This window comes from Apodemus sylvaticus, chromosome 8 (assembly GCF_947179515.1).
Source record: "Apodemus sylvaticus chromosome 8, mApoSyl1.1, whole genome shotgun sequence".
NCBI lineage: Eukaryota > Metazoa > Chordata > Mammalia > Rodentia > Muridae > Apodemus > Apodemus sylvaticus.
The window spans coordinates 119660485-119688086 of record NC_067479.1 but is presented as its reverse complement, the minus strand read 5'-3'; the positions used below and the strand labels follow the sequence as shown (position 1 = coordinate 119688086).

General features: G+C 36.2%; 1 pseudogene; it reads right to left on the bottom strand.

Moving 5' to 3' along the window:
- Positions 1–598: 598 nt before the first annotated feature.
- Positions 599–27602, bottom strand: part of LOC127690856 (vomeronasal type-2 receptor 116-like) — a 42090-nt pseudogene continuing 15086 nt past the window's right edge.

Genomic DNA, 27602 nt, shown 5'->3' with positions numbered 1-27602 from the left:
TAATTTGGTTTATGGTTCCAGAGGGATATGGGATCACCATGAAAGTGGAAACACAGCAAGTGACTTGCAAGTGAGAAAATTAGCCTGAGGCAGAAAGAGCTCTAATTGCTTATCCAATAAAAGTGTTTATCTAATTGTTCATCACAGGAGCATATTCACACAACTAACAGGAATCCACTCAGCATGTTTTCTTCATATTTTTGTACACATTTTTGAACCATACTTAAAATGAATGACTTGGAAGGTAAGAAGTAGGGAAAGCATAGCGGGATGACAAGAAATGACAAAATATACTTTAAAAGGTCAAATATTTTCAATAAGAACACAGCAGGAGAGGCAGCATATTAGTCAAGAGCATTGAGGTATGTTAGAGATTTTCATCCCCAGATCATTTGGTAGGTAATCATCTCCTTTAGCTCCAGTCACAAAGGATCTGATACTACTCTGGCCTTTCAGTTACTGCACACAGATATATTCAGGCAGCACATCCATGCACATGAAATAAAATGAAAGTTAAAAGAATTCTCTTTATTGCTGACTTAGTTCTGAGACAGAGAGTGGTCATGGGTAATTAAAAGGAAGCCCATTTGGTCTGGATTTAGGTGCAACTGTGGACATCCTTGGAGCCAATCTTCTCAAAGACAAATACCTCCATGTTCTAAGGATAGAATAGCACAACAGCATACCTGTTCATCTGAGATTTCTAACCAGAATGCCATTAGATCACTTTTCCTTGATGTTTTCCCTGTCTTTGCATGAGTGAGAATTTCGCATTGGTACTTGTTTTAAGTCCATAGTTTAGATCATACATTATGATTTAGAAGAGAGAATTCCTTTGTAAATCTCTATCTGCCTTACTGAGTAGAATTGTACTCTCTCGAACCTATTCAAATTGTCTCAAGTATATCACAGGGCCTGAACCTAAAAGAGACTTAAGGTCAACAACATTTGTGAAAAGAAAATTTTCTTCTAGGCTGGGTCTTCTTTGAGTGTTAGCCAGAGCTAAATGCATGCTATCATTAAAGTGATTTTTTTTCTTTATTACTGTCTTAATTGTGTGGAGTGATTTCTACTTGGGAAGGGATATTAATTCTATAACAGCTATATCTGAAGTCTTCTAAAAAAATGAATCTGAGACAAACAGTCCAATATTTTGCTGGCTCATGTGGCTCCATACGTCATGAACTCACTGTCCGCTTAATTAAACCAAATAAATTCTTAAACTAAATGGCTGTATCAGCACTCATTTACCCATTGAGACACATAGCCAACTTTCTATTCTGGTCATAGAAGAATTTGTCTGTGCAATATTGCTTCTCCCTTCAGAACAGAATAGGGGGACTAGCTTATTTACATTCTTAGTACCTGCAGTCTTGGTGTTCTTTTCAGAAAATGGTCCCCTGTGCCAGTAAGTTGAAGATTATTCTCCACTTTTAATTCTATCTTGTTCAATGTATCTGGTTTTGTGGTGAGTCTTTGATCCACATAGATTTGAGATTAGTTCAGCATCATACACATGGATCTGTTTGAATCCTTCTGATACAAACTGACCTACACCAATTTGTAAAGATCCATTCTGGTATGTATGACAGCTTAAAATAAAAGAAGACCCTGTTTCCAGGAATTCTATTATTGTCCATGATTGTGTTAGATATCCTGGTTTTCTATGTGTATTTCCCTATGAATTTGAGTATTGTCCATTCAATGTCTATAAACAATTTGAGCTGGAATTTTGAGGGATGGTTATAGTAGGTTGCCATTTTATTATGTTAAGTCTATATATTCCTAAACATGGTAGATTGTTCAATTTCATTTATTTTTTAGATTTTTTATTGGATATATTTATTATTTACATTTCAAATGTTATCCTTCTTCCCAGTTTCCCCTCCTCCAGGATAGCCCCTATACCACCCTCCTTCCCCCTACTTCTATGAGGGTGTTCCTCCACCCATCCCACTCCCACCTCCCTGCACTTGATTCCTCTACACTGGTGTATCTATCAACCCATCATAGGACCAAGGACATCTCCTCCCATTGATGCCTGACAAGGTAATCCTCTGCTACATATGTTTCTGTACCCATTTATTCCCCTTGGCTGATGGCCTAGTCCCTAGGAACTTTTGGGGGGGGTGGTCTGGGTGGTTGATATTGTTCTTATAGAGTTGCAAACCACTCCTGCAACTTTAGTCCTTTCTCTATCTCCTTTACTGGGTACCCTATTTTCAACCCAAAGATAGGCTGCCTCTCAGGGACTCTCAGTAGACAGCTATATCAGGCTCCTGTCAGCAAGCATTTCCTGGCATCCACAATAGTTTCTGGGATGGTGACTGTATAGACTGTATATGGGATGGATTCCCCAGGTGGGGTAGTCTCCAGATGGCCCTTCCTCAGTCTCTGGTGTACACATTTTGTCCATATTTGCTCCTATATTTAGTTCTCCTTCTCAGAAGAACTGAAGCACTCACACTTTTGTATTCTTTCTTCTTGAGCTTTATGTGGTCTGTGAATTATATCTTAGGTATTCTGAACTTCTGGGATAATATCCACTTATCATTGAGTCTTATTTTCTGAGGAGCCAACTAACTGATTTCCAGAGTGGTTGTATCAGCTTGCAATCCCACCAGCAATTGAGAGAGTTCTTTCTACATATACTCACTGGCATCTGCTGAAACCTGAGTTTTTGATCTTAGTCATCCTAACTTGGGTGAGGTGGAATCTCAGGGTTATTTTGATTTGCATGTTCCTAATAAAATCAGAAAATTGGATATAATATTACCTGAAGACCCAGCTATATCACTACTAGGATTATACCCAGAAGATACTCCAACATGCAAAAAGGACACATGCTCCACTGTGTTATTAGCAGCCTTATTTATCGTAGCCAGAATCAGGAAAGAACCCAGATGTCTCTCAACAGAGGAATGGATGCAGAAAATGTGGTTCATTGACACAGTGGAGTACTACTCCGCTATTAAAAACAATGAATTAATGAAATTCTCAGGCAAATGTATTAAATTAGAAAATATCATCCTGAGTGAGGTATCCCAATCATAAAATATACTCACTCATAGGTGGATATTAGCCCAGAAACTCAGAATATCCAAGATGTAATCCACACACACACAAGCTTAAGCAAAAGGAAGCGCAAAGTGTGGTTATTTCAGTCCTTTTTAGAAGGGGGAACAAAATATGCATGGAAGAAAATACAGAGACTGAAGGAAATGTCATCCAGAAACTGGATGAATCCTGAGATCCACCCCATATACTGTCACCAAAACCAAATAGTATAATGGATGCCAACAAGCACTTTCTGACAGGAATCTGATATAGCTATCTCCTGAGAGGCCCAGCCATTGCCTGACAAATACAGTGGGGGACACTCTCAGTCCAACCATTGGGCTAAGAACAGGGTCTGCAATGGAGGAGTTATAGAAAGGAGCAAGGGGTTGAAGGAGTTTGCAGCCCTATAGGAGGCACAGCAATATGAACCAACCAGTACCCCCAGTATTTCAGGTGACCAGAAAATATATAGGGACACATATTTAAATGTAAAAAAGAATAAGTAAATCGTATAATTTCAAGACTGGAATATAATATAAATATAGTATTAGAGGAGATCAATTATTATAATAAATTGTGTAGAATTCCCTTAAAGTGCAATTTTAATATATCTTTGTGTAAATGACATCTTCCTTGAATTTTCAATGAGTGAAATGCAGATGTGAATGCAGAATGTGTTCCTCAATGTGACACTGTTAAAGATCATGTTTCTATGAAATATGTAAAATGATAGTTTTTGTTAATGCTGTTGCATTTTAGACCCATCCATTCAGCATCCCATTGTGGGAGGAGAATTGACAAATGTAAAGGATTTAGTGCAGCAGCAAACATTCAATTTTCTTTTTGGAAATGTGATTTTCTATGGAGTAGCATAATCAAAGCATCTGGCTTCCATTTTACCCTTCCCAAATTTTCTGAGACCATGATATCAATCAGAAGGGCACAGTGAGGGCTGTCTCCAAGAAAAGATAGGTACATATCAATATCAGTATTCCATAACTATGAAATAATAGCATGTTGGCATATCTACAAGCTTAATTTATTTTATTTTATTTCCTTTTTTTAATCTTTAATCTTTTTTGCAATCCAGTCATTCTTCCTTTCTCAGTCTGCCTCAACTCTTCCTCATCCTATATCACCTCCCCCATCTCCTAGTGGATATCCCACCTCCCGAATCCCCCAGACTTTTCCAATCCCTCAGGCCTCAAGTCTCTGAAGGGATTAGGTTTGTCTTCTCTCACTGAGATCAGACCAGTCAGTCCTGTCCTGCATATGTATCAGGAGCCTCATATAAGCTGGTCTATGCTGCCTGGTTAATAGCCCAATGTCTGAAAGATCTTGATTTTCCAGGTTAAATGAGAATGCTGAATTTCCTATGGGTCGCCCTCCTCCTTGTCTTCTAATTATTCCCTATTTAATGACAGGGGCCCTGGCTTCTGTGCATTGTTGTATATTATACTTTTGTATTTAAGAACAGACAAAGAACATTTCACCCTAGGTTATTGGCAAATAGCTTGAAGGGCAGCTGAAAAAAGGCAGTATCTGTCATGAATATGCTCCTACTGGAAATCAGATAATGTGTTTTGATTTTTTATTTCTTGATACTTCATTTTTTTGTTTGTCTGATTGTTTGATTTGATAGATGGTTTATCTTTGTAGCCCTGTCTGACCTGGAAATCACTTTATACACAAGGCCACATATTCAACTGCCAAATCAAATTCTACTGGAAGATACCAGGGGAGAAATCTCCATGAATGCAAAAATGATGAATAAAATTGTAATAATAATTTGAGAATTTTTGTTCTTCCAGAGGAAACAAAGCAAGTGAAAGAGTACAAGGTTTGGTGCACAATGTATGCAAGATCAGTAGATGATACTTTTCGATATCACTAGAGGAATCAATGAGAGTGATTCTAAAACTAGATACACGTACTGGAATCCAGTATTTGTTGGGTATGTAACAACTTTACATTTGACAGAATTTCAGAAATATTTGTCCAGAAATATGATTTCTCTCTGAGCTTTTAGATTGTATTTCTGTCTGGTGTCATTGAAATGATGTAGATCTTGGGGGCAAAGATGCCTCCAAGCATCCCTGAACTGGATGCCAAGATGGAGAAGATCTCCACAGCAAACGTGACCTTGCACTTGGTGCTATGGTAGACAGGAAGGAAGGTGACCCAGACACTCCAGAACATTAGCATGCTGAAGGTCAAGAACTTGGCTCTGTTGAATGTGCCAGGCAGATTCTTTGCCAAGAAAACCACTATGAAGCTTCCATAGGTCAGGCAGTCCAAGTATCCCAGGACACAGTAGAATGCAGAAACTGAGCCCTTGTTGCAAAAAAGGATGATGTGGCCATGCTCAGAGGGTACATCAATATTAACAAAGGGAGGAGAAAATGCTAGCCAGATTCCACACAGAATACATTGGAACAGGGAATATATGGGGATAATGTAGTTTGTTGTCTCTGATACTAGGAAGTTTCTCAACCTTCTTCCTGTGTCTATGACTTTGAAAGCAAGAGCCACAGTTATTGTTTTGGCCAGAACTATGGAAACAACCACAGTAAATACAATTCCAAATGTGATTTGCTGTAAGATATAGGTTCCAGTGTTTGGATGGCCAATGAAGAAAGAGGAGCACAGATAACAGAACATGAGTGACACTATTAACAAGTAGCTAAGGATTCTTTTATTGGCCTTCACAATAGTAGTGTCATGGTGCTTGATAAAGACCCAAAGCACCACAGCTGTGAATACAGAGAAACATAAGGCTATTAAGGCAAGAGCCATCCGCAGCGGGTCTTCAAAGCATAGAAAGATCACACCTTTCTTAATGCATTTGTTGTGTTCTGTGCTGGCATACTGGTATTCTGGACAAATAACACACTGATTCATATCTGATGTCTAAAGGACAGTCTAGTTAGTGCTGCAATAGAGATTTATTAATAAGGTATTTTAAATAAGGGTGTTGACAGAAGCCTTTCAATTATGCCTTTGATGCTAAGAATGTAATTTGAAGGAGATTGCTGAACAGCATTGCTTTCAGTTCACAATATTCCTAAAGATTTCAGGGAAAATAAAACCTAGCAATTTTTTCTTTGTATGTGTGACTTTGTTGATCATATCATTTATAATTTTATCAGAAAACAAATATTTCCTAAACCATGTTTTAGTTCTATGTTGGTATTAAGTTGAGCATTGAATTCAGAGATGATATATTTATAAACCAAAATGTGTTTGGGCATATTTTATAAATAAAAAAACCCTACACTCACTGTTTCCTGAGATCATTGACTGTTTTATGAATGTATTCCCTATGATACATTGAGACTCTGACTTATACTAGGACAAGACTTTTAATTGGTACTCGAGAATTCACTAGCTCAAACTCATTGACATAAAAACATCCCTCAATTATTGAACAGGTAGACTGTATGTATGTATGTATGTATGTATGTATGTATGTACGTACGTATGCATGTATGTGTGTGTGGTTGTGTGTGTGTTCATGTAAAGGTAACAATTGCATTATCAAATTTAAGAGATTCTTGCCATAAGACATAAGTTTGAAAATGAGAGGTAATAAAATATTAATATTTAAAAGGCAAAAAACATTTAAAAATTATCCCTCAGGTTTATCCTCATCTGGCAATAAGTAAAGAAAAATTTTAAGTATTATTCATGAGATACACTAAAATTAGCTCTGAAGAAACAAAATATCTTTAGTTACTTTGTACTGAGAAGTCCTTCACCTTGATTCCTTCTTCATCTGGAATGCTGAACCCTTTCATCCTTGTCTCACCTTTCCCAATGGGACTCAGTGTCTATGAATGTACTCAACTATGAAATTAGTATTGAGAAGCATTATGATCAATATGAGAGGAATCCTCAAGTAAGAGTGGTAAGCCAGATTATTTTTCTTCATCAATAGTACCCCATTCATAAGTTGCAATTCCCATCATGGCAACAATATGAACTGTGGTTGTAACTGCATTTTATTTTCATGTCATTTCAGAGAATGTTGATGCACTTCCTTGGTTTTCAGAATTCTTATCTAGAAGAATGTTTTTGTGGAGAGCTATTATTTGACAATTTGCCTAAAAGGCTTAGAAGTTGAATTAGCTATAAATAGAATATTTGGCTCTAACAAGGAACCTGGTTCAGATACCAACACCCATGACAGCTGTCTCATAAGTGCATATAAGTGTAAATACGGTGATATGTCTTTACTCATATGTGTACCTGTACATATGTTACCCATCTCACACACATAAGCTATTAATATAATACAAATATTTTTTTTTGAATTTGTGTGGATGCAATTTTTCAAGTATTTATTCTTTGTTTTTATATCTAAAACAATTTCAGTATTTAAATTGTTTAAAAACAATATTTAAAAATTTATTTTCAAGTATAGTGCATGTTTGAATACAAAACATGAAAAGGCAACTTCTGAGTAGGTTGTTTGGTTCTACAATGCTTCATAGGAATAAACTGAGATTCTAAGCCTTGGCTACAAATGATTTAACTGTTGAACCATCTCACAGGCATGATATGTCTTTCAAGAACGTTAATTCATTTTACAGAATGAAAGGTAAAATAGCTGAAAAGCTAACCATAAACATTTTGCATTTCTCAACCATAAATAATTATTTTAATAATGGCTATGGTATGTAATATACTGAGTAAGAGTCTTGTCATATATTCTAGATTTTGGATCAACACATGCCCTAGTTTCTGGATTCATATTATATCTGGCTTTGAACATGAACTTCTGAATGTTACATACTTAGCAGTTTCTCATAAATTTGCAAATATTTCAGTCCTCTATATTAATCTTACAGAGAACATGGATTGTGTATCTAGCATTTTCATGACCTAGTCCAGTATATTTGATATTATATTACATGGTGTGCATAATGATAGGTAGGTTAGATATATTCATGAAATAACAGTAAATTAATACTCTTAAAAATTGTGACTATAATGTAATGTACATATTGTTTTACAATAGATTATTGGGAAAATCTTATGGAGAATTCCTTCAAATTCAAATTGCACTTATATTTTGGAAAGTATTTTTTTGTCAAAGTATAATCTGCAATGAATTTGCAATGAGTCAGCATGCGAGTCATGACACAAGGTATGTGTGTGTGTTTGTTTATTTTTGGCAGGAATTTGTTAATGACTTTTATATCCACAACTAGTAAATTAGATATGTGATACATTTTATATTTGCAGTGGGATTTTAGTTGAAGTCATTATCACAGTGTGGTACAGCAAACACTCACTTATGTCATTAGAAATTACATTTTCAGGGCAGGGGCAGCAAGCAAAACAGCAGGCTGTCATTCCCTCTTTCCAGAATCTTCTAAATCCAGGACCACAATCTGCAGTGCACACAGAGGATAGAATATGAAAAGAAATTAGACATATACTGTTTTCAATAAGCTTATTTTACGTACACCCAATATGTACATTATTTTATGAATGAATATTGACATTCCACTCTGTCCATTGTTTAATGACCAGTTGTCAATACTGGAAAAATATTGAAGAAATATTGGATAGTTTCTGAATGTCTAATAACTGACTAAATAAAGCTGATAGTGAATCATGTGCAAAAATTACAGAGAATTAAACCTGATGTTTTTTAGTCAATTATTGTCGATTATTTGGCACTGTGTACTAAGAACAGACAAAGGGAACTTTTGTTGAGATATTTTCTCAGCCATAACTAACCTGTCCTCCTACCTTTGAAGCATTTTCTTAATTTTAATCCATATAGGATTGCTCATCCCATTGTGGGCAGTTGAGCCAGTAAGTAGTGTTTGATTAAGATCTATGCTTTAATTCCAGTTTCCAGATATTCACACTTGTCTTTCAATGACTATAAGCCATATGTCAAGTCACCTCTTCCTCCTCACTTTGCTTATGATCAAAGTTTAATTAAAACAAAAAATAAGCAAGTTATTATTTAAAGAAATTTAAAATAGGAAAATTGTGTCTTTAATTCGCAGATTACAAATATGACCTTGAATAAATTAGCCTTGCAAATAATGAGAAACTATTTAAAAAAAACAGCAGACTATGCAGCACTGGTTTAATAAGGTCAGAAATGAGAAATTAATATGTAGTAACCTTGAATATGAAGTGTTTCATGAGGTCAGAATACTCTAGACTGGCTGCTAATACTGGGAAAAGCTGGGTAAAAATTGTATAAAATTAATTAAAGATTTGAAGAATTCTTCCTATGTTCTTCATATTGTTGAAACAAGGTCTTACCATGAAGTATCAGTATATTAATACTCCCAATGAAGATCAGGGTACATTTTCTTGTTTTCTCCCATCATTTTCTTTAAATGTATGTTAACGCTTTGTAATTCTTTAAAGAATATTTGGAGTTAGAGTAAGGAAAATGGGCATGCTTTTATACTTTATGTAAATTTATTTTAAGGTAGTGTCTCCATATCACACATAGCTGGTTTGGACTTAGAATATAGGGCAGACTGGCAAAACCCAGACAGAGATTTTTTTAAACCACTGCCTCTAAAGTGCTTGGATAAAAACATAAACAAAAAAAAAAAAAACAACAAAAAAAACCTGCCTGACATTATTCCTGACTTTCATGGAATTAATTTTCTCTGCATGTATTATTGTACTCTCAAAAGGTTCATGAAAGAAAATGTTCTAATATTAATATGTGTTTCTGCTGGTCTGTCACTTGCTTTCTTTCTTTAACTCTAAATGAATGTTGGGCTTGATTAAGAGCTATTTCTGATGTTTTTGGAAAAAATGCAATTCTATATTTTGTGGTATATTACACTTAATGGATCTGTATATGTCAAACAATGCTTGTGTCCCTGGAATAAATTCTCCCCACGAGGAGGAGTAAAAGGGGACAGGAGAAGATCAGAAAAATGAAGTATGGAAGGAGATGGAGCAGAGGTTCAGTAAATTGAACAGAGTTGTATAGCATAGGAGATGGGGCACTGAGCATAAAAACCAGAAAGTCCCATATGTCAAGAAAGCAAGAGCATCCCAGGACACCATGGGTAAAACATTAGCTTAAATACCAAAGTAGAGGGAGAACCTATTGAGTCCATATCCAGAGGTTAGACATGGTCCCCAATTAAGCAATGGGGCTACTCATCGATTTTCAAAATTAAAATTCACAATTGTTCCTGTCTAATGGAAATACAGGGACAAACAGTGGAGCAGATGCTGAAGGAAACACCATTCAGAGACTGCCCCACCAGTGGATCCATCCCATATACAATCTCCAAATCCAGACACTATTGTGAATGCCAAGAAGTGCTTGCTGGCAGGAGCCTGACATGGCTGTCACCTGAGAGGCTCTGACAGTTTCTGACCAATACAGATGCAGGTGCTCACAACCAAACATTGGAGTGAGTAGATGGACACCAATAGAGGAGTTAGGGGAAGGACTGAAGGAGCTGAAAGGGCCTTATCTGGAATGAGTGGGAGAGGAGTACCTTGGTCCTGTGAAGGCTTGATGCTCCAGTGTAAAGAAATGCTAGCAGTAAGACAGAATTGGGTGAGTGGATGGGAAAGCACCCTCACAGAAGCAGGTTAAGGGGGTGGGATAAGGAGTTTGCAGAGGGGAAACCTGGAAAGAGGATTACATTTGAAATATAAATAAATAAATATCCAATTAAAAATGTAAAAAAAAATACACTAATAAAAAAATCACAATGAAAATGGGACGAAAGCTCATGTAAAGCCTCTAGCCTAACACATAGTAGGATCAACCTTTAACTATACAAAAGTAATAAACAACAGTAATATAAGGCCATGTTTTGGAGCAAGGCTATATGTGTCTTGCTTGTTTTAAGCTAAAGGTATTAATGTTTTTTAAGAGCCAAATGGTGGTCTATACTTCTTATAGACTTTTTACCTTATAGGCTATATTCAGACCACTGCCATGCTTATTCGAAATTGTTACCCTCATTTTACATCATTAATACAGCTAAAAATATTAAATGTTGAGCTATCATATTTAAACATGAATCTTAATGTATTCATTTGCTCACAATTAAGATAGAGGTTTGCAACAAAACTCAAGGTCACCTTTTCTTGGAGCACAACTCTAATAAAATATGAGTTGAAAGAAGAAAATTTGTTAGGGAAGGAAAATCCAAGAACAATGCACTGCTTAAGATGCCTTGATTACACACTGTGGGATGTTTCAAGCAGCAGAAGCTCAGAATAAGAGCTCTGAATGCCTGGAGTAAGAATGTATGTCAACAGATAATTCTCCTTACTATATTGCCTTAAGTAGGTTATGCACTGATGTTTTAAATGTGAGAAATAAGGAAAGAAGTAGGACCTACAACTAGAAAATGAAAACCGATAATAAATACTAGTTTTCTTTGTCTCTAGCCTCCTTCAAGGAATATACCAATTGAATGTTAGGTGATGATTGCAAATTTTTCTATAAAAGTCTTACTACATATCAGACCATATTCTAGGCACAAAGGTAAAAATAATAAATTTATGTATATAAAATCTTGTTATTTATTTACTGTTTCTTCATATAAAATATTAAAGTGCACTGTGATAAATGGTGCAATACATGTCCATGAAATGGGCCACATGGACACATATGAGGAGTATGTAACTAACATTTATGGTCGAGTCGCGCTTTGTTAAAAATGCTATAAGTAGCACAACTCCAAAAAAAACTATTTTTCAGGACTGAATGGAAAGCTGACAAAAATCAAAAGTAGGAAAAAGAATAAAAAATCTAGGGGGATCAGCAGTTGTGGAGGTGTATTTACTCTGATGTATTTGCAGGCAACATTGTTAATTGGCTCAATCCCAGGAACCTCAAGAAATCATGTCTACAATAGGTGGAATTGTCAAGTACAAGCAATGACTTGGTTGAATTTGAGCACAAATGTCAATGTGATTTTATTTTCACACTTATGCTCCAAAGGCCTGTGAGATTCAGTTTACTTAAGATTTATTTCCAGCTAGGGCAACAGGTCATTTATGGGTCCCAAAAATTTGCCCACTGTCATTTGCATTTGGGGATTATTTTATGGTTAATCACTGGTAAAAGAAGATAACAATCTTGGGGTAACTCTAACAAGTGAAAGATCTGTATGACAATAACTTCAAGCCTCTCAAGAAAGAAATCAAAGATCTCAGAAAATGGAGAGATCTCCACTGTTCGTGGATTGGCAGAATGAACATAGTAAAAATAGCCATCTTACCAAATCAAACTACAGATTCAATGTAATCCCCATCAAAATCGCAACACAATTCTTCAAAGACATGGAAAGAACAATTCTTAAATTCATCTGGGAAAGCAAAAAAAGAAAGAAACAAACAAACAAAAACAGAATAGCAAAAACAATTCTTAACAATAAAAGAACTTCAGGGGGGACTCACCATCCCTGACCTCAAGCTTTACTATGGAGCAATAGTGATAAAAATTACATGGTATTGGTACAGACACATAGATCAATGAAATAGATTTGAAGACCCAGAAATAAAACCACACATTTACAGACACTTGATCTTTGAAAAAGACAAAAATATACAATAGAAAAAAAGAAAGCAGCTTCAATAAATGGTTCTGGTCTGAATGGCTGTCTTTATGTAGAAAAATGAAAATAGTCCCATATTTGTCACCTTGTCTAAAGATCAAGTCCAAGTGAATCAAGGACCTCAACCTAAAACCAGATACACTGAATCTAATGGAAGAAACAGTGGGAAAGAGCCTTGACTCATTGGCACAGGGGGGGGGGGGTGGCATTTCCTAAACAGAACTCCAATGGCTCTTGTTCTATGATCAAGAATTAATAAATGGGATCTTATAATCTGGAAAGCGTCTGTTAGCAAGGACATAGTTAATAAGACAAATCAACAAATTAAAGAATGGTAAAATATCTTCACTAACCCCACATCCTATAGAGGGCTAATATCCAAAATTTATAAACAAATCAAGAAGCTAATTACCAAAAAACTAAACATCCCAATAAAAAAAATGGGGTATAGGTGTGAACAGATTTCACAACTGAGGAATCTCAAATGGCTGAGAAGCACCTAAAGAAATGTTCAAAGTCCTTAGTCATCAGGGAAATGCAAATCAAAAACGACCCTAAGATTCTTCCTCACACCAATGAGAATGACTAAAATCTAAACCTCAGGTTACAACACAGGTTTGTCTGGATGTGGAGAAAGAGGAGCACTCCACCATTGCTAGTGGGATTGCAAACTGGTACAAATACACTAGAAATCAATCTGGAGGTTCCTCAGAAAAATGAAAATAGATCTTCCTGAAAGCCCAGCTATACCACTCTTGGGAATATATCTAAAAGATGCTCCACCATGTCACAGGGGTATGAGTTCAACTATGTTCATAGCAGCTTTATTCATGATTGCCAGAAGCTGGAAACAACCCAGATGCCACACAACAGAAGAATGGATATACAAAATGTGGTTCACTTACACAGTGGAATACTAATCAGCTATCAAGAAGGAGGAAATTCTGAGCTTTGCAGACAAATTGATAGAATTCAAAAATATCCTGAGTGAGATAACTCATATCCAAAATGACAAGAGCATGGTATGTTCTCACTAATAAATTGATGTAATAAGAAACAAACTACAGAATATCCGAGATAGAGTCCCCAGATATCAAACAGGTCAACAAACTGAAGTGCCCAAGTGAGGATGCCCCAGTCCCATTTGTGAGGAAGAAGAAAGCAATCACATGGGAGGAGGAATGGAGGAACCTTGGAGGGAAAGTAGACTGGGCTGGAGAGATGGGGGAGAAAGGGAGGTAGGGAACCTGATCTGACATTGGGGGAGGGAAAAGGACTGAAGCCCCGAGGGCCAGCAGAAGGAAGGGAAACATGCAACCTCAGGATATAGGAGGTTTGGAGGACCCTCCAGAATGCACCAGAGAACTAGGAGATGAGACTGTCAGGGATCAAAGGACCTTAGATGAAATGCCTGACAGTAAGGAGAGGGAAATTGCAGAGCCCATTTCCAGCAGGAAGACAGGGCATCAAATGAGGGAGAGGGGGACCATCCCACAGTCACAACTATGATCCATATTTGTACCTGTCTGAAAGAATTACAAGGATGGAAATGGAGAGGGGCCTGAGAAAAAGAATGTCCAGTAACAGACAAGGTGGGAGCCAGCTAAAGGGGAGGTGCCAACGTCTTACACTGAGGATATAGAGAACTCACAAAAAGAGACCTAGCATGACAGTAGTCCAGATGACCCAATAAGCAGCTGAAAGAATCAGATGCAGATATTTGAACCCAACTAATTGACAGAAGTAGACAACCCCTTCTGTTGAATTAGGAAAGGCTCATTGAAGCTCAGGGCAACCCTTTAGGAGGACCAGCAGTCTCAATCTGAAACCCCAGTATCTCTCCAAAACTGGACCATAAAACAGGCAGCATACACTAGCTGATATGATGCCCCTAGCAAACATATAGTAGAGAACTGCCCGGTCTGTGGTAATTCATAGATGATGCACCTAACCCTCAAGAGACTGGAGATCCCAGGGTGTTTAGAGGTCAGGTGGGGTGGGAGGTGGAGTCATACACGTGGAGATAGCTGGAGCAGAGGAGGTATGGGATGTGGAACAGTCAGAGGGCAAACAGGGTTTGGTGGGGTGGGGAATGAAATGTGGAGTGTTTAAAAATTATTAATTTTTTATTAAAAAAGAAAAAATTATAGTTTGTGCATATAAGAAATCTTCAAAGAATTAGTAAAAACATGTCAAAATGAAAAAATAAATACTACAGAAGCCTAAAAATTGTTTCCTGATGTAACAAAATATTTCATTTCAATATCTTGCAGAATATCCACATGACAGTGTTTACTGCTGTATATTATAAATCAGCAAGTTAGAATATACCCACCTTTCTACTTCCTGTGGCCAAGTCAATCATGTCTATATCTAAGTGTATGTTTTGACCATGTGAAAAATATGGGGTGAAGTTTGCAATCGTCACCCAATCTGTCAAAATCCCAAGGTTTTGACAGAGATTCCAAAAGTGAAAAATGTCACAGTCTTCTTTCAGTATTTTTCTCTGTTTCATAATCACTTTGCCTCCAAGAGGATTAGTGAAATATTTAGCAATTTCAGTTCTCTCAGTGAAGACTACCAAACACATACAGAAAAAAAAATGCAGAAATATACAGATATGCAATACACACATATAAACATAGCGAGCGACTCACATCTTTTCTGCATCACACATATAATACAGCCATACACTTATTTACACACAAATATACATATATGCTCAAAAATATATGTAAACATTCAGGCACAACTTCAAACACAGATATGAAATCACAAAAAATACATGCACTGGCACACATACAAACACACACAGGGAAAGGCATAAATATATAAGCACCAGGACAGAATGATTCTGACATACAGAGAAATTTATATTCACAACTAATGCAAAAAGGCAGGCAAAGGCCAATCCAAAGTAATAGGCAGACACAGAAAAGTAAAACAGATACAAATACATAAAAGAACATACACAAAATACATACAATGGTACACAAAGACACATACTCTGACAAAAACACAAACATAAACTCATATATAAATACACATAGTGAAAGAAATTCATATGTAGAAAAAATGTTGCTCAGATAAAATGATTTCTATATCATTGACAAATATAAATAAAAACTCATCTTCTCTTCCTGGAGAAAATATATGGGGAAGGACTGTTTATACCCACTATTGGAAGGAGTATGCTGATGCATTATTGGATGCTGTATATGAAACCACAAATTTTCATTGATAAACTGTACCTTCTTTTTTCATTCAAATTTACAACCATCACTATATTTCCTTTTTCTTTAGGAAAAATGTTCAGAAACATATCTATTTTGGAAAATATTTTCTATTTCCTTAAGTATGGCATTTGAGAGACCCTAAACATCTACAAACTTGAAGAAAATATATATCATCCAATAGAAGAAACTCTACCTTCAAACAGCGAGAACTGGCACCTTTTTCATTGCTATTGCCTGATTATCAACCTGTTGCAGATTAATCTCTTGGAGTGCGTGGGCCATGGCATACACAGCATTGTATATGTTATGACTACTTTCACTAAAGACCATGTCCAATGTCTGTTTCATTAACCATTCCAATGAGACATTAAATGAATAGTTCTTCAGTGTTTTACAGTTAGATGCTGAGGCTTCATACTTAAAGTACTTCCACTCTGGCATTGTTAAATATAAATCTGTGCTTCTGAGATGGTACCATGTCTGTATAAAAATTTTAAAGCCAGAAATCGCACCATGGTGGTGTATGAAAATAAGAGTTTCATAGACTGAGCCATGGGGGTAAGTCTCTCTTATTGGTAGGGAAATTCAATTGTTTTGTGATGACCCATATTCTCTATATAACTGGAAATGCCCACATTCTAAAGCTCAATTCAATTTTACTGTATGGTTCCCCATAGATGATAATAATATTTGTGGATGACATCACAATTTGTAGTACATTTCAGTTTTTGATGAAATGTCTTTTCATAGACTGACATCATGTTCACAAAGGTAAAGAAAAGTTCCTTGTTTTCACTCTCTTTTCTCATCTCTGAGAGAAATTGGTGGCCTTGAACATAATCTGAGATGACAAGGCCGACCCAGTTCAAGTTGAAGCAAAGTATGAAGAAGACCATTGCCAAAGCTAGAAATGTGTCCTTTGGGGCCATCTGATAGAAATATGGGAATTGTTCCTTATCACAAAAAATGGAATGTAAAGGTCCATAAGTAAGCTGAAGGAACTACAACACAGAGGGCAGCATGAGGTGTAGTGCACTTTAAAAATCTTGTAATCATATTTTTCTGCAAACAGTTGATTCCCTGTGATTTTCCCTCTAATCTCTGATCCAAATGAATAAATGAGGAAGCCTGGCACTTCTAATTCTAATGGGCACAGCAAGCATAGCTATTTAACAAAGATGTAACAAAACAGATTCACATGTTATAATAACTGCTTTGCTGTCTTTCAGTTTTAGATTTGATATCTGTGTTTTAATTGTTTGGAGGTATTTTAGTATATTTATAACTTAAGGATATTTTACTAATTTTTTTTAAAAAGAGATTTATACCTTTATCCAGAAATACTCCTTCTAAGATTTAACTGGAAAGTCCTATGCATAATACTGCTTTAGCTTTCAGGAAAATATATTATTCTCTTGCCAAGCTTGAAGGTATTCCTTGTACACTAGAGGTTATGACTCACATAAAAATGGAAGAGATCCCCTTTTTAAGGCAAGGGTTCGAATACTCTGTGAATATCTGCCTCTGTGTCTCCTCAGGAAACACACAATTAGAGAAAAGTGAATTGAAAAATGTAAGCAAAATTTGGCAGCCTAAAATTTTTAGCAGCAAATCAGATTAAAAAGCCTTATGTTATTAAATACCTAGGCAAGTATGTGGCAAAATATATATGATTCTTAAGTTATGTCTCTTGAGGAAAATATACAGAAACAAAGTTAGATTAAATGGAATTATCTTCTCCATAAAAAATGTCTTATAATGATGCAAAAATAATCACATGGGAAAATATGAAAGAACAAGGTATCAGAACCCCATAACCACTCTTTCTTATAAAAGCTTATTTTTAGATGTTCTACTCTTGATCTTCACTCCTGGACAGACCAGACAGACCCGGTACACAGAGTTATCCCAAGTTTAACATAGCTCAGAACACAGCCCGCCAGGCTTCTGCCTGTGCCCAAGGCCTGGGCAGCTCTCCTGGCTCTCTGTGTGCAAGCCCTGTCCTGGGCCATTTGCCCTGCAAAGTGAGCAGCACTTGGAAAGGGTCTCTGTAGCATCCACCATCTTTGTTCCCAGGCGTACCATACAGGCAACACCAGGAACACAGAGACAACCCTTGTATAACATTGCTTGGGGCAGGACACACCAGGGCTCCAATGACACCCAAGAGTAGAGCAGCCCATCAGCAACCCGTGCCAGGAGAAACCCAGTCATCCAGTGGTGTGGAAATAGCCTTACAGGCTCACAGGTGTTTCAAGCATCAGTCTGTGACAACAGGACCAATTAATGCCAGAGATAACCAGATGATGGCAAATGGCAAAAGTAGGAATGTTACTAACAGAAATCAAGATAATATGGCATCATCTGAACCCAATTATCCAACAATAGAAAGTCCTGGTTACCCCAACACACCAGAAAAACATGATTTGGATTTAAATTACTTATCATGATACTATTAGAGGATTACAAGTAGGACATAAATAAATCTCTTAAAGAAATGCAGAAGATCAATAAGGTAGAAGACCTTACAAAGGAAACAAAAAAATCACCTAAAGAAATTAAGGAGAATATGGGTCAACAGATAGAAGCCAATAAAGAGGAAATGAAAAATCACTTAAAGAAATGCAGGAGAAATTGGGTCAACAGGCAGAAGTCATGAAAGAGGAAACACAAAAAAATCTCTTAAAAGAACTACAGGAAAACACAAACAAGTGAAGAACTGAGCAAAACCATCCAGGATCTAAAACCAGAAGAAGAAACGACTAAGAAATCACAAAGGGAGACAACTTTGGAGATAGAAAACCTTGGGAAAAAATCCAGGGTAATAAATGCAAATATCAAAAACAGAATACAAGAGACAGAAGAAAGAATCTCAGCTGCCAAAGATACCATAGAAACCATTGACTCAACAGTCAAATAAAATGCAAAATGCAAAAAGCTTTTAACCCAAAACATCCAGGAAATCCAGGACACAATGAGAAGACCAAACCTAAGGATTATAGGTATAGATGAGAGTGAAGATTTACAATTTAAAGGGCCAGCAAATATCTTCAACAAATTTATAGAAGAAAACTTCCCTAACCTAAAGAGAGAGTTGTTCATGAATATAAAGCCTACAGAATTCCAAACAGACTGGACCAGAACTAGCCCCCCCCCCCTGCCCCCGTCACATATAATCAAAATCCCAGATGTACTAAACAAAGAAAGAATATTAAAAGCAGTAAGAGAAAAAGGCCAAGTAACATATAAACACAAACCTATCAGAATTACACCAGGCTCCTCACCAGAGACCATGAAAGCTAGAAGATCCTAGGCAGATCTCATACAAACTCCAAGAGAACACAAATGCCAGCCAAGACTACTACCTATGCCCAGCAAACTCTCAATCACCATAGATGAAGCAACCACGATATTCCATGATAAAACCAAATTTACACATTATCTTTCTAGAAACCTAGCCCTACAAAGGGTAATGGGTGGAAAACACCAATACAAGGAGGGAAACTACCTTCTTTCATCAAACCCAAAAGAAGACAATAACTCAAATATAAAATTAACATAAAAAATGACAAGAAGACATAATCATTATTCCTTAATATCTCTTAACATCAATGGACTCAATTCCCCAATTAAAATACAGAGACTAACAGACTGGATATATAAACAGGACTCTACATTTTGCTACATACAGGAAACAGACGTCAGTATCAAAGAAAAACACTACCTCAGAGTAAAAGGCTTTAAATCAATTTTTCAAGCAAATGGTCACAGGAAACAAGCCAGAGTAGCCATTCTAATATCAGTTAAAATTGACTTTCAACCTAAAGTCATCAAAAGAGACACGGAGGGACACATCTTACTGGTCAAAGGAAAAATCCACCAAGAAGAACTCTCAATTCTGAACATCTATGCTTCAAGTGAAAGGGCACCCTCATTCATAAGAGAAACTTTATTAAAGCTTAAAGCACACACTGCACCTAACACAATAATTGTGGGCAACTTTAACACTCCACTCTCCTCAATGGACTAATCAGGAAAACAGAATCTAAACAGGGACACAGTGAAGCTTTGGACCAATTGGATTTAGCATATATAGAGAACATTTCATCCTAAAGCAAATGAATATAACTTTTCTCAGCACCTCATGGTACCTTCTCCAAAATCAACCATGTAATTAGTAACAAGACAGACCTCAATAGATATAAGGAGATCGAACTATTCCTAATTACTCTAATGCCTCCTATTAGAGCACTGTGGAGTAAGAGTTGCCTTCAATAGCAACAAAAACAAGAGAATTCCCACATATACTTGGAAGATGAACAATACTCTACTCAGGGATAGTTTGGTCAAGGAATAAATAAAGAAACAAATCAAAGACTTTTTAGAATTTAATGAAAATGATGGCATAACATACCCAAATTTATGGAATACAATGAAAACAGTGCTAAGAAGAAAACTAATAGCTCTGAGTGCCTCCAAAAAGAAGCTGGAGAGAGCATATACTAGCAGCTTAATGGCACACCTGAAATCCCTGAAACAAAAAGAAGCTAATTCACACAAGAGGAGTAGAAGACAGGATATTATCAAACTCAGGGCTGAAATCAATCAAGTAGAAACAAAGATAACCATAAAAAGAATAAAACCAGGAGCTGGTTCTTTGAGAAAATCAACAGATAGATAAATTCTTAGCCAGACTAACCAGAGGAAACAGAGACAGTGTCCAAATTAACAAAATTAGAAATGAAAAGGGAGATATAACAGCAGAAACTGAGGAAATTCAAAAATCATCAGATCCTACTACAAAAGCCTATATTCAACACAACTGGAATATCTGGAGGAAATGGACAATTTCCTAGACAGATACCAACTACCAAAATTAAATCAGGATCAAATAGATCATCTAAACAATCACATAACCCCTAAAGAAATAGAAGTGCTCATTGAAAGTCTTCCAAAAAAAAAAAAAAAAAAAAAAAAAAAAAAAAAAAAAAAAGCAAAGGACCAGATAGTTTTAGTGGAGAACTCTATCAGACCTTCAAAGAAGACCTAACACCAATATGCTTCAAACTATTCCACAAAATAGAAACAGAAGGAACACTACACTACTGTTCTATGAAGCCACAATTATGCTGATACCAAAACCACACAAAGATCCAACAAAGAAAGAGAACTTCAGACCAATTACCCTTATGAATATTGATGCAAAAATACTAAATAAAATTCTTGCCAACCGAATCCAAGAACACATCAAAACGATCATTCACTATGATCTCAGTGAAGCAGTGATGGTTCAATATATGGAAATCCATCAATGCAATCCAGTACATAAACAAACTCAAAGAAAAAAAACACAAAGCATTTGACAAAATTCAGCATCCTTTTATGCTAAAAGTCTTGGAAAGAACAGGAATTCAAGGCCCATACCTAAACATAGTAAAAGCTATATAGAGCAAATCGGTAGCCAACATCAAATTAAATGGATAGAAACTTAAAGCAATCCCACTAAAACACGGGACTAGACAAGGCTGCCCCCTCTCTCCATATCTTTTCAATATAGTACTTGAAATTCTAGCTAGAGCAACCAGACAACATAAGGAGGTCAAGGGATACAAATTGGAAAGGAAGAAGTCAAACTATCACTATTTGCAGATGATATGATAGTATCCTTAAGTAACCCAAAAACACTCTACCAGAGAACTCCTACAGCTGATAAACTTCAGCAAAGTGGCTGGTTATAAAATCAACTCAAGCAAATCAGTAGCCTTCCTATACTCAAAGGATAAGCAGACTGAGGAAGAAATTAGGGAAATGACACCCTTCACAATAGCCACAAGCAGCATAAAGTATCTTGGGGTGACTCTAACCAAACAAGTGAAAGACCTATATGACAACTTCAGATCTCTGAAGAAGGAAATCAAAGAAGACCTCAGAAAATGGAAAAAAAAATTCCATGCTCATGTATTGGCAGGATTATTATACAAAAAATTGTCATCTTGCCAAAAGCAATATACAGATTCAATGCCATCCCTATCAAAATCCCAACTCAATTCTTTATAGAGTTAGAAAGAGAAATTGTCAAATTCACCAAGCATAGCTAAAACTAGTCTCAACAGTAAAATAATTTCTGGGGGGAATCAGTGCCCTGGACCCCAAGCAGTACTACAGAACAATAGTGATAAAAACTGCATGGTATTGGCACAGGGACGGGCAAGTAGATCTTTGGAATAGAATTAAAGACCGAGGAATGAACCCGCACACCTATGGTTACTTAATCTTCGACAAATTTGCTAAAACCATCCAGTGGAAAAAAGATAACCTTTTCTATAAATGGTGCTGGTTCAACTGGAGGTCCACATGCAGAAGAGTGAAAATCAATCCATTCTTATATCCTTATATTAAGCTCAACTCCAAATGGATCAGAGACCTCCACATAAAACCAGACACACTGAGATGAATAGAAAAGAAACTATGGAAGGGCATTGAGCACATGTGCACAGGGGAAAGTTTTCTGAACAAACACCAATAGCTTATGCTCTAAGAACAAGAATTGACAAATGGGACCTCATAAAATTACAAAGTTTCTATAAGGAAAAGGACTCTGTTAAAAGGACAAAACGGCAACCAACAAATTCGGAAAAAATCTTCACCAACCTTACATCCAACAGAGGGCTAATATCCAATATAAACAAAGAACTTAAGAAGTTATACTCCAGAGAGCCAAATAACCCTATTAAATAATGTGGTACAGAGCTAAACAAAGAATTTTCACATGAAGAACTTCGAATGGCTGAGAAGCACCTTAAGAAATGTTCAACATCATTAGTCATTAGGGCAATGCAAATCAAAACAACCCTGTTATTTCACCTCACACCAGTCAAAATGGCTAAGACTAAAAATTCAGGAGACAGCAGGTGTTGACAAGGATGCAGAGAAAGAGGAACACTCCTTCACTGCTGGTGAGATTGCAAGCTGGTACAACCACTCTGGAAATTAATCTTGTGGTTCCTCAGAAAACTGGGCATGACACTTCCAGAGGACCCTCCTATATCACTCTTGGGCATAAACCCAGAGGATTTATGCAATTAGGACACATGCTCCACTATGTTCATAGCAGCCTTATTTATAATAGCCAGAAGCTGGAAAGAACCCAGATGCCCCTCAATGAAGAATGGATACAGAAAATGTGGCATATTTACATAATGGAATATTACTCAGCAATTAAAAACAATGAATTCATGAAATTCTTAAGCCAGTAGTTGGAACTGGAAAATAACATCCTAAGTGAGGTAACTCATTCACAAAAGAACACACATGGAATGCAGTTATTGATAAGTGGATATTAGCCCAGAAGCTCTGAATACCCAAGACACAACTCACATATTAAATCATTCCCAAGAAGATGGAAGGAGAGGGCCATGGAAAGGCTTGATGCAGCATTGTAGGGGATTACCAGGACAGAGGAGTGAGAGCGGGGTTGGTTGTGGAATGGGCAGAGGGTAGAGGGCTTATGGGACTTATGGGGAGGGAGGAACCAGGAAATGGAAAATCATTTGAAATATAAACAAAGAATATAGAAAATGAAAAAAAAAGAAAGGAAAAATAGAAAAAAGAAAGAAGTTATACTCTTGTAACATATGACAAGAAAACAAAAAGGAAACAAGACAAGACCTAGCAATAAGTTCTACAAAGATATGACATAGCCATTATATAAGTAAAGAAAATTACTTATATTTATTAAAGCAGTATTTTTTGAAATTTTTGCCAGAGGGTCTAACCTAATTAGCACTCTGACCCTTACTGATTGGTCACACACTAACTGGTAGTAAAATGGCTAATTCCATGGACTTGATTGGAGGTTTTTATTCTGCCTAGTGCCACTGAAATATCACGAGCAGCCAGGATAAGAGTGGTCTGACATGCCTTTGCAGAAAATACTCCAGATACTTAAAAGTTGGATTATAGAGTAAATGTTTGTAAAATACATTTCTGTTCCATCAGAGTTTATCACTGATAACTAAAGCTGTAACACCACCATGATTGTAAATAATGTTATTTCACAGTTTAATAATGATAATCTATACTTATGACCAAGATGGTAATAATACATATCTGGACACAGAAATAATATGTTCTATATTTTGGAACAACATAAATATCTGAGATTACTGAGATTTGTGTAAATAAATACTCTGTCTGCCAGTTAGTCAAGTCGGCAAGATTCTTTCTTCCACCATGCCAGATTAAATTCTCCATAGCCTCTGTATGAGAAGTTTCTGCATCTGACTTCTAAAGATGAAAACAAATAGCTTTTGTTGTGAGAATGGAATGACAGAACCTGGAAATAGCAGATACTTTAAAAGTTCGTGACAGTGTGGCTCCCATAAATAAGATATAGTATTGATGTCATCCATAGAGAACATCTCCATCTCCTTTTTTGAGTGCTTGATCAGAAGGTAAAGAGAAAACCACAGATTTTGACCAAACAATAATTCTGATCATGTCTTTATTTTGATATTACTTATCAAGATAAAAATACATGTGTCATGAGAGCCATTGAGTTTATGATATTTTCTTGGGAAATCAACTAAATTGGTTAAGGATGTGAAAACATGATTTATCAGTGCAGAATAGTCTTTCTGCAGCAACATTTTGTTCCTGTACTTACAATCAGTTATAATTAGTGGCCAGTGTTCTTATTATGTCCCCTCATATTATCCTCATCTTTTTTTATTCGATCTATTTTTTATTTACATTTCAAATGATTCCCCCTTTTCTGGCTCCCCACTCCCTGAAAGTCACATACGCCCCCTTCCCTCCCCCTATTCTCCCACCCACCCCTTCCCACTTCCATGTTCTGGATTTGCTGTATACTGCTACACTGAGTCTTTCCAGAACCAGGGGTCACTCCTCTGTTCTTCTTGTACCTCATTTGATGTGTGGATTATGTTTTGGATATTCCAGTTTTCCAGGATAATATCCATTTATTAGTGAGTGCATACCATGATTGCTCTTTTGAGACTGGTTACCTCACTTAGTTTGATGTTCTCCAGTTACATCCATTTGCCTAAGAATTTCACAAATTTATTGTTTCTAATGGCTGAATAGCACTCCATTGTGTATATATACCACATTTTTTGCATCCATTTTTTCTGTTGAGGGATACCTGGGTTCTTTCCAGCTTCTGGCTATTATAAATAGGGCTGTTATGAACATAGTGGAACATGTATCCTTATTACATTCTGGGGAATCCTCTGGGTATATGCCCAGGAGTGGTATAGCAGGATCTTTCAGAAGTGACGTGCCCAGTTTTCTGAGGAACCGCCAGACTGATTTCCAGAGTGGTTGTACCAATTTGCAACCCCACCAGCAGTGGAGGAGTGTTCCTTTTTCTCCACATCCTCGCCAACACCTGCTGTCTTCTGAGTTTTTATCTTAGCCATTCTGACTGGTGTAAGGTGAAATCTCAGCGTTGTTTTGATTTGCATTTCCCTGATGACTAATGAAGTTGAGCATTTTTTAAGATGTTTCTCCACCATCCGAAGTTCTTCAGGTGTCTGAAGCTAATAGAAAAGAAACTGGGGAAGACCCTTGAGGACATCGGTACAGGAGGAAAGTTCCTGAAGAGAAGACCAATAGCGTATGCTCTAAGATCAAGAATTGACAAATGGGACCTCATAAAATTACAAAGTTTCTGTAAAGCAAAGGACACCATCAAAAGGACAAATCAACAACCAACAAATTGGGAAAAGATTGTCACCAATGCTATATCAGATAGATTGCTAATATCCAATATATACAAAGAACTCAAGAAGTTAGACCTCAGAAAACCAAATAACCCTATTAAAAATGGGCTATAGAGTTATCCTCATCTTTTTAATTTATTCTTTAAATCTTTTGCTAAAAAATATTTTCTAAAGATTTATTTTTAAATAAATTCAGATATCAAACATGCATTTGGTAAATGATACATGTCTATGCATGTCTTTGTATGTATTTTAGCACAGATTATTTAAGTATTGAGAGGGCAATACATCCAATTGTTTTATAAGATACTTTGCTGTAGTCTGTCTTCACTTCATACACACTAATATGAACTGCTAATGTCAGGTATTTAGTGTATAGGCTAAGGGCTTTCCAGACAACCCAAATATCATTCAACTACAGTCTAATTACAAATGAATGTGATATATTCACTCTGGGCAAGTCTCATCATAATAACTTAATTTCGAGGAATCATCTCTGATAACCTTTCATTGTTTCAATGTTTGATAACATTGAAACAACAACAGCATCATACTGAAAATTAGGAAAATAAGAAAGCTAGAGTGATATTTGTATGTGCCAATAGTATGTCTATAAAACAGAAGAGATATTCATTAATTTGAATAGAATATGCTAATTTTTTGTAATACAGGTGGGCTGCAAGACAGTGGGAATGGAATAATATCATAATGTATTTATGACTATGTAAAGAATAATATTTCCTGCCTTATTCTTGTCATTTCATATAATCTGATCAATGAAAACTAAACTGGCAACAATATATTTATTGATTAAATTTGAAGTAAATACAATCTGATTTCACCAAAAATTGTACCTCTGTGTATTCATTCTGTATAAAGTATGCAATTTTAGAATATTATTTATTACCACAAACAAATATATCTCAATCACAAAATTTGCCAATACATAGCTTTGAAAACTGACCTTGTGCAATGCTCAAACCTGGTCCTACAACTAAACTTTATGAAGCACCAGTTATTTAAGTTGTCTGTGTAACCTAATAGTCTAAATGACTGTGTTTTAAAACAGCTCTCAGCAATCCAGAAAATGTGTATTGATATCACATTGGTAACATGTGTACCTATATTCAACAAAATTACTGAAAAAAGTCCCACAACAGATAAATAGAAAAAAAGGATCAGATACCAACCATCTTAGGCATGAAAACAGAAGATATATTTCTTAAATAATGACAAAAATCTAATACACAATTCCTGTATCACTGTTCTTAAATGTTCCAACTTTCCCACAAGACGACTGTCACCATAGCAGGGACAAGGGACATAATCAATCACCACTGTTATTGATAGTCTTACTTTTCAAAGAATGTAAATATATCATTGGATCTTTATGTTCCAAATATATTTTACTCTTAACAGTGAATGCTAAACTGAAGTTTATAAAACATGGAAGCCAGTGATATTACATGACCAGTATGAAGCACAAAGCTACAGTGCTTTCGGATTTAATCTTTTTAAACACTTGCCCACTAATGACCTAAATATTCCTTGCTCATATACATACAAAGATAACCATGTAGGCATTCAGATGAAGTATGAATTTCTGTGTGTTCTAAACTTGATTAAGCTTTTAAAGGCAATTTATTTGAGAGAGTGAGTTTGTATATTGAAAACTATGTGTGCCATGAATATTACAGAAACCAGCATATGCTCTGGGAGCAACACATGATGGAAAGAGTTTCAGCAAGGTTTATGACCCTTTATTTTACGAGCACTTCAGGTAAAACACAATGAAATATTATGGTACAATTTCAATAAGTCATCATTGTCTTGAGTGCAACATAAACTGTTAGGAGGGCTTTATGTAAAGTATGCATGTAGATATTCTTTTATTCCTAACCTTCTAGCCTTTAAGTCAAAGGCTGTCAGATTAAAAGAAAAACAAACCTTCCCTGGATTAAGTAAAAGGTGAAAATATGATT